Here is a 13,153-nt window from a genome sequence, read left to right on the forward strand (position 1 = left end):
ATTTCATTTCGCGTTAATTTGTGCGTCACCTTGAAATGCAATGAATACACGAAATTTAGAAGAACAAAAACACAACAAGTAAAATCTGAGAATCACCTAAGTAGTGTTGGCATTTATTTAGATACACACAATTAAAACAGCCATAGATGCTCTTCGGATCTTTTACTGCCGTTCGATATTTGTTAAGTAAATTTGGTCATAGCCTTCTCGCCTCGTAGAACGGCGGTATGAATAGAGAAGAAAATGGAAAACAAACAAAAGCGTGGAATAACAAACGCAGTCTAACGGCAACGTACGGTGACAAATAAATAAATACTAAAGAACTTGTTTGTGTGTGTGTGTGTGTGTGAAGGCAAATAAGAAAGCCACAAATTTGAATGCCAAATGAGCAGACAAACAAAAGACTTTAAAAGCAAACCCGCTATGCGTACCTCAATTCGCGACACGGCGTTTAGGTAAAAAAAAAAAAAACAAAAAAAAAAACTTGTCGAGTTGTGAACGTGTAAAATTCGCCCGTATGACTTCATAGCATATATGCTAATATGCCGCTTAGAATAATTTATACTCGCACACACATGCACTTGCGCACACACAAGCATGTGTGTGTGTGCCTTGTGTTCGCTAAGCGATTTGTCAACCTTTCAAAAGGAAATGCCATGCAAATGGCTACTGCTTAGCCACCTCCCAACGCGTTAAGAAGTTGTTGCTGAATTCATGAATTTATTTTAAAATGCCAGCGTACATACGAGTATATATGTGTGTGTGCATGTGCATGAGCTCATTGCGCGCGAGTGACAAGACATTCTGAGGCATACCAAATGAATTATGAATTCACCACGCATCGAACAATCGGCTGAACGTTATGGCTTTCGAATAAGAACACCGTTTTTTTTTTTTTGATTAAGACGGTCAATTCCCCCATGAGGTTTTCATTTTCCAAACACGAAGTATGCAAAGTTATGCTCAAACATGCAGGCACACCAATAAAAGCAAAAGCAATAAATTGGATTTTACATAAAAGAAATTTGACAAACGATCGTAATTCAATGAGTTGTGTTTCTCGCAGGTAGTACAAGCACACTCTTCCACTTATGGGTCTAACATAAAAAATTTTACTTTATTAAATATTAAGTATTTTTACTGTGGTTTTGTACTGAATGGTGAACTAGAAAAAATCATTTTGGGAACGTTTTTAAAACTTAAAAAATTATTCATGATATATTCGAAAATTTATTTAGTAGAAAAAAAAATAAAAAATTTATTTAAAAAAAAATAATTATTTAGCTGTATAGCTAAAATTTTTAAATGTTTGCATAAATTAACGAAAAACCTCAAATTTTGTAAAAACGTAATCGAAAATGTTTCCGAAATGACCCTTAACGAAATGCTTTTGAGATTATGTTACAGTCGCCGCGACAACCTATCTACATATTAAGGATAATATAAACCTTTACAAGCAGCTTTTGTAGCTAAAACTGCTTTACCACTTTTATTTAATTATTTATTCAGTCCAACAAATATACTGCAGTCACCTGTCAAAAACCATTTTGGAAAGACCACTAGTAGTTAGACCTACCCATAATGAAATAGTTCCACTTGGTGACATAAGCAGCCATGTTAGCCATTTGAATTTTGCTAATATTATGACATATTCAACGAAATCTAGCTACCAGATTGAAAACCTCGATTAAATTTTTTTAATTGCCTTTGCAAGAATTTCATCAGCAAATTAAATTTTATAAAATAACACCGTTTGGCGGTCGGCTGGGGAATTCTTGAAACCAAGTTTTTCTGATTGTATATAGAAAAATAATTTCTCAGTTTTCACAGGTTGGCGGTTTTAAGCGATTTTTTTTTCAATTGAAGTTACAGAGCAGCTTTTAAAACAATTAAAATGGTTTTAAATGCAAATATTTATAGCATCAAAAGCCTTTTCTGGGGGTTTTCGGGTACGATAAATCTGAATATGCAATTCATTCTTACCAAAAACGGTCGCTGGATGCATTTTTGTGCGCTTTAGTACAAAAAAAAAAACGAAGAAACGTTGTTTAGAAACATTGTTGCGAAACATTGTTTGCATTTTTCATTCATGTTCCTTTCATTTTTTTGCATCACATCGTACTCAGTGCCCGTTTTTGGCAAAAATAAATTCCAAATTCGGAATCTTCGGGCCCCAAAACCCTTAAGGAGGCCTTTTGATTGTATAAATATTTCACCTTAAATTACTTTTAATTGTTTTAAATAATGTTTTGCCACCACGAAATTCAAATTGCAAAAAAACCGCTTAAAATCGCCAACCTAGGAATACTGAGAAATTGATTTTCTATATACAATCCATACTTTCAGAAAAATTTGGTTTCATAAATTTCCCAGCAAAAAAAAAATCCAGTGCAAGGAAGCTGGTATACAGTTCTTGGGTAAGGGGCAGAAATTCCATAAACATAAGGACATATGTAAAACCGTTTATCGCTAAGTAAATTAAAATTTATATATATATATTTTTAGTACATACGTGTCTCATGTACTAAATTTCTTTGGGAACTTCTCAAAAAATTAAAGAAAAAATGAATTATGTTAAAGAAATTTCCATCTCGAAATATCATAATTTATTTCTAACTTTTAAAAATGTAGTAATGCTGAACAAATTATAAAACTTCAAAAATCTCAGCATGCGTAAAAAAATTTTTAGTGAAACTGCATACCTTCTTTTTTATTATGGTGTCACATGACACGTTGGGGTTTCACTGTTTTGATGATTTATGGTTGCGTTCACGAAATTCAAAATTTTCTTTAATTTAATTCAAAAAGCGAGTTTGTCAATTTACTCAGCACTATTCGTAGTAGTGCTTCAAATGTAGTTCCTCAAGATTAATCTACTTTGACGTGCTTTTGTGTCAATTAAATTTCTCTTAATAGATTATGTAAGCGTTCACGAAATGATTTATCGGCTATAAAGTTAAAAAAATAAGAATGCATTTAACTAAACCCATTAAATGTGCCGTTGACTGTTAGTTATATTACTCGGCAAATGAGATATCTAATAAATGTAAATTTACTGAAATTATGGACCCCTTTCCAACTGAAAATTCTCCACCTGCATGATGTTGACCCTTATATAAACTTTTGTAGTAGCTCTGAATTATAGCGTCAAAATATGAGAGAGAAAATGTGTATGGATATAAGATGAAAACTCAGCTTCTCCCCCGCCCCCCCTGCTTTGGCTTGGTGGGATAAAAGCTTCTGCGTATGTAAGCTAAAATCAAACAACGAATGCAACCAGACGCTACAAATCGAAAAGTTGTTTTTGCTAAATTGACAATTTCCACACATGCGAACATGCAATTTCCTAACACACACACACACACAAACCTGCTATCGCTCACATAACACGCAACCAAGAGGACACACACCTTTCGCCGGAGCAGTGTGCAAATGACCACTTACTAGCCTAAAAGCACTAAGCATTCAGGTATGTGCATACATACATATATATAAGTAATGCCAAACATGCAAACACTCTACCTACTCCCTCCCAACCGCCTCTCGACCAAACTGCGAAAACGCCCAGCCAAGTGTTTAAAGCGCTTATTTGCCGCACTGTTACCCATTTTGCCGCTGCTGCTGCCTATCGCTCGCCCATTGTTCGCCTTGCGTCTTTGCATACAATAACGCATAGCTTCAAGCATGCATGCATACATACATACATACATACATACGAACGATTAAAAGCGCACGTCCATACATATGTTTATGTATTCCCATTTGAGGCGGTGAGTCAACAATGGCCAAACAGCTAAACAAACGGATCGATGAGCAGCCAAGACGTCAATCGAATGTCCATTTTGCCAAACGATAACTTTGTGTGCTGAATATAAACATAACGCAGCCGTATGACACAAACACTTGACATATATGTACATATGTATGTATGTATGTACATCAGACAATTTTTCAAAATAATTTGAAATTCGAATCAATCGTCAACATGTTAATGTTGTTATATTTGTAATGCAAATATTTGCTGTTGGATATTTCTTGCTGTTGTTTGGCGACAAGTTCCAATAACTGGCTGCTTGTTGCGCCGGTCTTTGGCTTTTTTTTTAACTAGCTGTCATAGTGTATATTTTAGTTGGGTCTTCAGCGCATTGCGCACATTTAACCCTAAGCTCCGAGAAATCTCAAAATGAAAAAAAGTTGGCAAGGTTTGCGTTGGAAATAATTTGAACAAATTTGACAAAGGTACAGAAAAAAAAAAAATCTTAATAAATGATTTATCGACAATGTTCCAGCGGCTCCTGCTCTAAACCACTAAAATTTGCAATGCGGTACTTTTGCCTGGAAAAAAAGAAAGAATAGTCCAGAATGGCGAGCTTTCACGCCCACTTGATTATTGCCTACCAACTGTCATTTTTATTCTTTACTTTAATAAAAGCATTTGTAAGATGACGTCTAACAAGTATTTTTGCCGGATTTAATCGCTACGAAGTTTTTGGGCAAGTGAAAATGTAGCTGTCAAATTACCAAATGACCAGTAGTATTTATCAAAATAAAAGCTCTGATAATTACAGTGAAACCTCCCTTGGGCGGACACTCACCGTCAGTCATTTTTTGTCCGCCCAAGAGAGGTGTCCGCTTAATGGAGGGGAAGCCTATTTTAGAACTTTTTAATGTTTTAATTAATTGAATAGTCACTATTTCTTATTTGAATAAAAGATATTGATATTACATCGTTCAAACAAAAATGTCCATGTCTTTTTTCAAAAGTGCATATTTCATTTATGTGCTAAGTACATATTAAGTAATAACAAAATAAAAATAAATATTACATTTCAGTCCATAAACTACATAAAACCATAGATTCATTACATAAAAAATTGTGAAATCGTCGATTGACGTAAGTTTAATTTTTAATTTTTTTCAGTGTCAGTACCTTTTTCATCAATAGTTTTCATGTTTTTATCAGTCTCCAAGGGTTTCTGACAATTCAAATAACGAACCTAAACCACTGCGCATACCAAACTAAATGTGTGCATAACAATCACATTTTGTGCGGGAAGTCCCCTTTTTCCATTTAGTAGTCCGCCTATGAGGAGTTCGCGTCCGCTCAACGGAGGTTTTTGTTTGATTTGTTATGAAAAGAAATCTTAATGTCCGTTGATAAGAGGTTCGCGTCCGCCCAATAGAGTTTTTGTGTCAATTTTATGCAAAATAACTGTCCGCGTCCGGCCAAGAGAGTGTCCGCTTAAGAGAGAGTAATTTGTTCCGAAATTTATACTTAAAACTTGGTATAGGGAAAAATGTCCGCCCAAGGGAGGTGTCCGTCTAATAGAGGTGTCCGTTAGGAGAGGTTTCACTGTATTGCTTATCGTGAGCAATGAGCAATATATTGCCTGATAACATTATCAAGTTTAAAAATTATCGCCTGTGTAGACGCCCCGTTACTGTGTCTATTCATGTGACGCAACTTTTAAATTACATTTTTGTCTTTTTTAATAAAAAGCACCAAAAACCAAATATCCAAGGTATCCTCTTCATTTTCACAAATTTTCTTTGAAACCTAATAAAATTAATGGGGAACAAAAAATTCTCTCTTCGAGACAACAACCACAGACCCCCACATCCAACCAAAAAAATATATCATTTTTTTCGTAATTGTCTTTCAAAAATTCTTTGGACTCAGGCGTATACGGCGAGCTTGTTGTCCGGTAGGGTCTAATTTATTCTCGGCATAAGTATTCAAATAAAACTGACACACGCTTAACTTTTTTTCGTGATACGCCTTAATATACTGATCGTCGCCTAGGTGAAAGAATGCCGTATGTGACTTTCGGCAGGTTTTGGGAAACCGCGACTGAAGTTTAGTATTGAATTTCTCGAAAAAGGCGAAGATAGGTTTCTCCAAAGTCTCGGAGAATGTTACTAATGCACAAAATTGTTAAATTATTTTATTGTTAATTAGTTTTTAGTTTATGAATGATTTTCTTTAGTATGCGACATTTATGAACAATTTGACAGCCACTTTGTATGACATACGGCAAAATGTAATTCAAATTTGTACAAAATTAACGATACTTTTTACTCAATAACGCCATTTTAAAGATTTTCATTAGTTTAGTACGACTGTATTATTAACTAAATTTTTACTAAATTACCGAAAAAATTTAAGCCAATATCTCGAAAACTAAAGGGGATATCCAAAAATGCATAACAACAATCGAAAAGTCTTTTTTTTTAATATTTATAACTGAAAATGATCAAAATGGCGCTTACGACAATCTTTTATCCAGACGACGATATATGCTTTTCTCTGAATGCTTAGTCAACTACTAGTGTGTACAGTATAAGTATGAAATATTTCAATTATGCTCAGCTTCCTTGACTGTGCTTAATTATTTCAATATTTTTCAACAGAATTGGCAACAACAAAAACAAAGGAGTGGAGGCAACTATTTATATTCATATGTATGTATGGATGTGCATATGTATGTGCACAACTTCTTAATTAATTTCATGCATGCTTACATCTGTACATGCCCTTCATACAATAAATACAATATATTTACATGTATGTATGTATATATGTATAAGGCCATTTCCACAGCGCAGAGCCATAAAATCATAAGCATTTTTTTCTTTTGTTTTTATTTTATGGTTTTATTGTATAGATTTTTTAATAGCATTTAAGGGAACGAAATTTAAAATCATTGCCAAAATTATATAATAGTTTATTTTTGATATAGGTATGTACTTATGTTCACATTGTAAAACTACTCCTGTAGTAATGCACTCAACTATTTATATTAACAATAATCCATTTATTGTTGGGTTTTGGGTTAGTTTTACAAAATTTTACTTCTTTATTTAAATTTTACTTATAATTCGGAATGAACGAAAGATACCAATTTCTTGTAACGTGAGTTACCGTATAAGTATTTTTTTTAATATCTTAGAACGGAATAAAATTCAGCTTGTAAATTTTTTATATATCATACTTCAATAAATTGTGCATAAAGTTCAATCATTAAAAATTAGCTAATGACAGCTATTACGCTGAATTTTAGATTCGGCAAATGGTCTCAGAACTCTATCTTCCGAAATTGTAAGGTGAGTTAGCGATATATGAATTTCATTTATTTTTTCTTTAAATTCATTAATTTAAATACGAAAATTAGTCATATTAATCTGTTGACCTTATCTTCAAATATTAAATCTAAGGCTAAATTTGCGTTTAATAGCCTATTTCGATCAAATGCTTAACTGCTGTTAAGGCTTGGTGGAAATGCCTTATAACTTTAAAAAATTTTCGCTCAAATGTAAAATGAGTTATCATGGAATTGCCCATATGTACTACGTGTGTAGTTTTCAACCAATACACAATATTTGTTTGCACATTTACGCGACTTGTTTTTTTTGTTTGTTTTGTTTTGTGTTAATTTCGAAGTAAATAAATAAAGTACGTGCTCGAAAACAAATAAAAATAAACACATACATATGTATGTAAGTGACAAAGTCAACCGCCAGCTGTGAAGCTCAAAATGCAAAGAAGCTCGAAGTTTTCAAGTTCTACTCTCAGCCTCTCAACCTTATTTCGCTCATTATAAAAAAAAAACAATATTTTGTTATTTGTTTTTGCTATTTGTTTGCTTACGCGGTTTGACAATTGCAGAGATAAGCCAGAAATAGGTCGCATAGGTTTGGAGCTGCCTGATGTATGCTATTGGAATAAAAGAAACCTCAATAAGCAAAGTCTGCAGCGAAAACATACCGCAATATGTTTAGATATCTCCATTACTAATGCGGTAAGCGCTAAAAACCATTTTTTTCCAAATATATTTCTTTAAACACTCCTTCAGTTTTCACTCACATACACCCTCATACCAAGCTTCAAAACTATATTTTAATAAATAACCGGATTCAGTGGAATTGCTAGAACAACAGTTTCTATCTGTCTTGTCTTGCCATTTTGGCGATCTTGCGAATATTTATACGCCTAAATTTAAAATATACATATGCAAATTAGCCTTTGAAAAATTGTCTAGTCTAGTCTTTTTAAAAATATCTATGCCATAGAATTTGTATGTAACAGTTGCATACGGTAGCGAATACGCAAACAGAATTTCTCCGCAGTATTTTTTTTTTCTTTCTATACTTTTGTCCTCAACCAAATATTGTTGCTATCGACGTGAAGAATTTTAATAACCGCTTTTTATTTTCTTATAAAGGTCAGTTAATAATAGATAACATTGCACGCGCATTTGCATCGACACAAACTGGTTTGAAGTATAGCTATAAAAAAGTGGAGATAATATTCTACTCGGGTAGTTATAGGTAGATATGCATGTACGTATGTACATATATACATATGTATGTTGGCTAAATGATTTCAAAATAGCACTTTTATCACTTTACTAGCAAATATCAACCTTGCTTCGCGGCGCGTCTTGGCCTAGGTTGAAACGACTGAAAAACAGAACTCTCCTCAAACATATGTACAAATACCAAAAATAGTGGGGCTATGGAATCACTTATCACTCGACTACAAACCAATTTGTTTACGCTCCCTGCCTGGATTTTATAAAATAGTTTGCAAATGCGACAATGATCAGGTGCCTCAGCTTCTAGTCTTGTGTCATGTAAGCCAAGGACTGCCTAAATCGTTCTTTAAAGCTCTTATAAGAGGACTTAAAAGCATTGATTACTCAAAGACGGGCAGGTTTTTTCGTAGAAAAACAACAACAAAAATTAATCGGCCCAGCTGTTCTTAAAAGCGTAGCACAAACATTTTTTTGAAGTACATCTTATCATGTATATGATAGATACTCATTATCAACCAGATCGGAATATAATTACGAATTTTCTAAATATCTCCACTCCAGCGCCACCCAGCTTTAGAATTGATGACCTATGTCGAATTCACGTATACAGGTTGAAACACGTCTAGTAGTTAACACTGATCATTTTAAACATATATGTATACTTTATGTACCTTTCTTTATAGAGGTACCTATAGAGATTTAGAATCAGCGACCCGAAAACACCTTAGAAGAAATTTACGAAATTGAGCACGAACACCACCAACAGAGTCGCAATGATCGCCGCAATTGATGGATCATAAAAACTTGAACTTTTTTTTTTTAGTAACGGCCTTCAACGACTTAACAAAAATAAGAAATGTTGATTCGGAAAAAATGTTCAGTGGTCAACGATAAAACCAGAATAATTGCAGTTAAAAAAAAAACGATTTAGCTTTTATTCTTTATGATTGTTTTGCCTGCAATTAAACTGTCAATTTTTCATGTACTCATACACACATAGATATATGTACATTAGACCGTATCACCTTACAAGCAAAAAAATGAAGTTCGACTTACACCTTTGAGTCTAAAGCATTTTTTGAAGGACATTTTTTTTTTTGGCCGAACCTAGGGGCCGCCTTTTTAGATTTTTCGGTGACACCTACACAATCACAGTTTTTTTTTTTAAATAGTTCTTTTGGACTAATCAAAATACCTCCTTTGCAAGAGTTGATTGATTTATGGAGGGCTTTAATTTACTGACATTAAGGTAGTACGTTAGGGTGATCTGGTGAGTAAGCCTAACGTACATACATGTGTACATACATGAATAGGTTACTTGAGATCAATGAACTTTAGGGACTCCTAAGTTCGTCAAAAAAAATATATATATATTTTTTGAAGTTGCCTACAAAATTATTTTAGACTCAGCGATATGGGCGATTTTATTTCTGGTGCGGTCTAATGTGTGTACATACATATTGTCGTTTAAAGTGCAAAACCGCCTATCGTCGTTTTGTAAAACCGCGTAACTACCATTTGTGGCAAAAATTTGATTTGCTCATAGGAAGCTCAAGGCATAAAGCCTTATTAGGTCATACCATCATATCGATATTAGCCTAGGTACTGCAAAATAACAGCATAGTTGCAATACCGCTGATCAAGAGTAGCATATATTTTTACTCTGTCCGGTTAAATCTTGATAACCTTACATACGCTGTTTTGTATTTTAACGACGATGTGTATGTGTGTGTGTTTTTTACACAAACTCAAGCGGTACTCCATGAAAACAATTAAGCTGGCAAAGTGCACGCAAATAGACGAAATACATTTGTATGTACTTACAATACCCGTAAATCCATACATCCATACATGCATACATACATATGTATCACAAGTTCAGGGATCATGTTTGCCTTTATTAAATAAAAGTTTGTAAACAGAAGAGTGCATGAACTTTGTTCAAGTTCACTTGAAAACTAAGTTTTTAACAAACGAGTTACAAATTACAACTTTAATGACGCATTCAGTGATTATGCACATGTCCACACATTAGGGTGCATCACTCTCTAAGCAAAAAAAAATTGGGCATTGCTTTTCCATCGGAATTATAAAATGTATACATATTTTGAAACACTTGCGCCAAAATATTTTGGATGAATATTAAGATTTACGCGAGCTAGGAAAAAATCAACTCAGATAATAGAAGAGTTTATGCTCAAAAGGTGTGCAAAAAAATGTTTAAAAATTTTATTAACTGAATCAAAATAAATAATGAGATTTTTTTGAGGTTTTTCAAATCGATCCAGTTCACGTAAATCTTAATATTTTTACGAAATATCTTGGCATGAACCTTGAAATAAAATTGATTTTATAATTCCGATGGAAAAACCGCATTTTTTTGTATGCACCCTGATGTAGATACACACATACGTACATACATATGTAATGACCCTTTTTTTCTAATCAATGCGCTTTCAGTTTCGACACTTACTACATATCGCTAATTAAAAATCATATGCTTTTGCATCTTTCACTTTGAAAAAAAAAAATACCTTCATTTGTTTTTATGATTGTGTGTAGGGAGTACCACTGTGCGCTGACTACATATTTCACATATGTAACTTCTAAAACTTGCCGCTAATGCAGCGTCATTTTAATTTGAAAAACACTTAACAATTCACTATCACGTTTGTACCCATGTACATCCATATCTTCATGTATGTGAGTACAAATATATACAAACAGCTGATTTTGATTAGACAAAAAATATGAACGTGTGTATACATATGTAGATATGTACATACGTAAAAATAGTTTCACCCGGAACGGAAAGAAAGAACTTTATCTACTGCTTTTTTAGCTGCGTGACAGTCGATAATGCGGACGCACGTAGACGCAGTTATAGATACGAGAAAACGCGAATCGCGGCTTGGGTGGAGTAGCAGCAGCAGCGAGTAGCCAACAACTAAATAAGTCAAACGCACATAATGACAACAGCTGGCGGTGAACCCGCAAAAACAGCAGCACCAAATAAAATACACTGGTAAATTTGTACCTACATACATACATACCTATGTGTACATACATACAACACACATAAACTTGTGCACCTGATAACAGAGTAAACGAATTTAAACATTAATTGAATGGACAAAGTTTACCTATTCTATCGCGCGGCGACAAAGCACGGCGATAGTGACAACCCCGTGACAACGCCGCGCGTTCGACCAATATTGACGGTCGAATACAATAGAGTTAATGGATAAATTGAAATTGTAAATATTGAAATATAGGTACTATATAGCGAAATTATTGAAAAGCTTTGTACATCCATACTTAACAAGTATAAGTGTATGTATGTATATGTAGTTCAATTATGTACAAACTTACATACATATGTAGTTATTTAGGTGATCGAATCAAATGAGTAGCGAATATGAAATCGAATGCGAATGCTTTTATTCTCACGAGATATCAGATGTACCTACATATAGCGTTTTTGTTGTGCGCTCAACGCTTGTGCTCACCATTAGTACAGCGCTTTGGCGCTTATCAGCCGTGGCGCAATGATGCGCTTCATTGACTACATACCCAAACTTACACACACGCACACACACACACAGACGCGCTTGGCTTCGGTACATAATTCACTTTGAGCCCTACAAAAGTTGTGCCCAGAGTCCTAGCAGTCGCTTGTCGTCAATTTTGTTTGATTAACTATCACAGCTGTTGGAAACGTACTGAGGAGTTATGCGCAAGCGTTTTGTGCGCTTTACGATGCACTTTGTCAGAAGCTTTCGAGCGTTTAGTACGTAATGTACTCCAGCGTGCCATTACAGCAAATTAAAGCAACGCATTCAGCGTACTCGTTAAAAAAATAAGTAAATGGCAGACAAAACTTAAACAATTCCATTACAAATGGTTGAATGGAATCTACATACCGCACAGCGTTCTCAAAAGCGACACAACTCAAAATTTGGCATTTTGGAAATTATGCGCCTAAAATGTGCACACAGCATTTATTTACCTTTCAGCAAAAGCTGCAGCTAATTGTGTTATAAATTATAATAATAAAAAAACCTAAGGTAAAGTCTCGCTGCCCATATGATTATCACGTGCTAAGAAATTGTTTTTTTTCGCATTTTCTGACAAACTTGTAATTTTGAGTTATGCTCCTTTTGCAGACGATGTGCGATATGTAAGTAAGGACATACTCGTACTTATATACATAGCTTTTTTTAGTGCTTATGTTTTGTTGTCAACGTTCTCGTTATGTCTGTATGTATGTACGAGTATGTTGCGGCCGTTGCGCATATTGCATTACCACTAGAAAAGCAGACAACAGGGAAGGGCAGCGGTGGCAGCAGTGGTAGCAGTACGGACTAACCAACTACTAACAGCTCAGCTCTCATGTGCTCTCAACAGTTGCACTTAAAATGTATGTAATTCAATTCCACATTTAACCAAAACAGGGCATACTATAAATGTATGCATTTACTTTTGTACTAACGAATACACACACCCTACTAGTGGACATGACATACAAACATACATACATACATATGTATGTACATTAGTGGAAATTAACACAATTTATTCATAAAAGTATATGTAGGCAGCTAAACTTTTGCGCACCCATGATATTTAGACATTTTTTTCGAAATTAGAAATCCATATTTCTACTTGTAATGGCACAAATATCAAATTACCGTACTAATTCGATAATGCAAACCAATAATTGGAGGGAGGCCTTACTGGAATGGAGAAAAAACATTAATATTATTGGATTGCTTGAATGTAGTAAGTAGGTAAATATGAATGTTCATTAGGGCGGAGTAATTTAGTTTCGAAAAAAA

This window comes from Rhagoletis pomonella, unplaced genomic scaffold (assembly GCF_013731165.1).
Source record: "Rhagoletis pomonella isolate Grant_MI unplaced genomic scaffold, Rhpom_1.0 Rhpom_scaffold_00002, whole genome shotgun sequence".
NCBI classification, from domain to species: Eukaryota; Metazoa; Arthropoda; class Insecta; order Diptera; family Tephritidae; genus Rhagoletis; species Rhagoletis pomonella.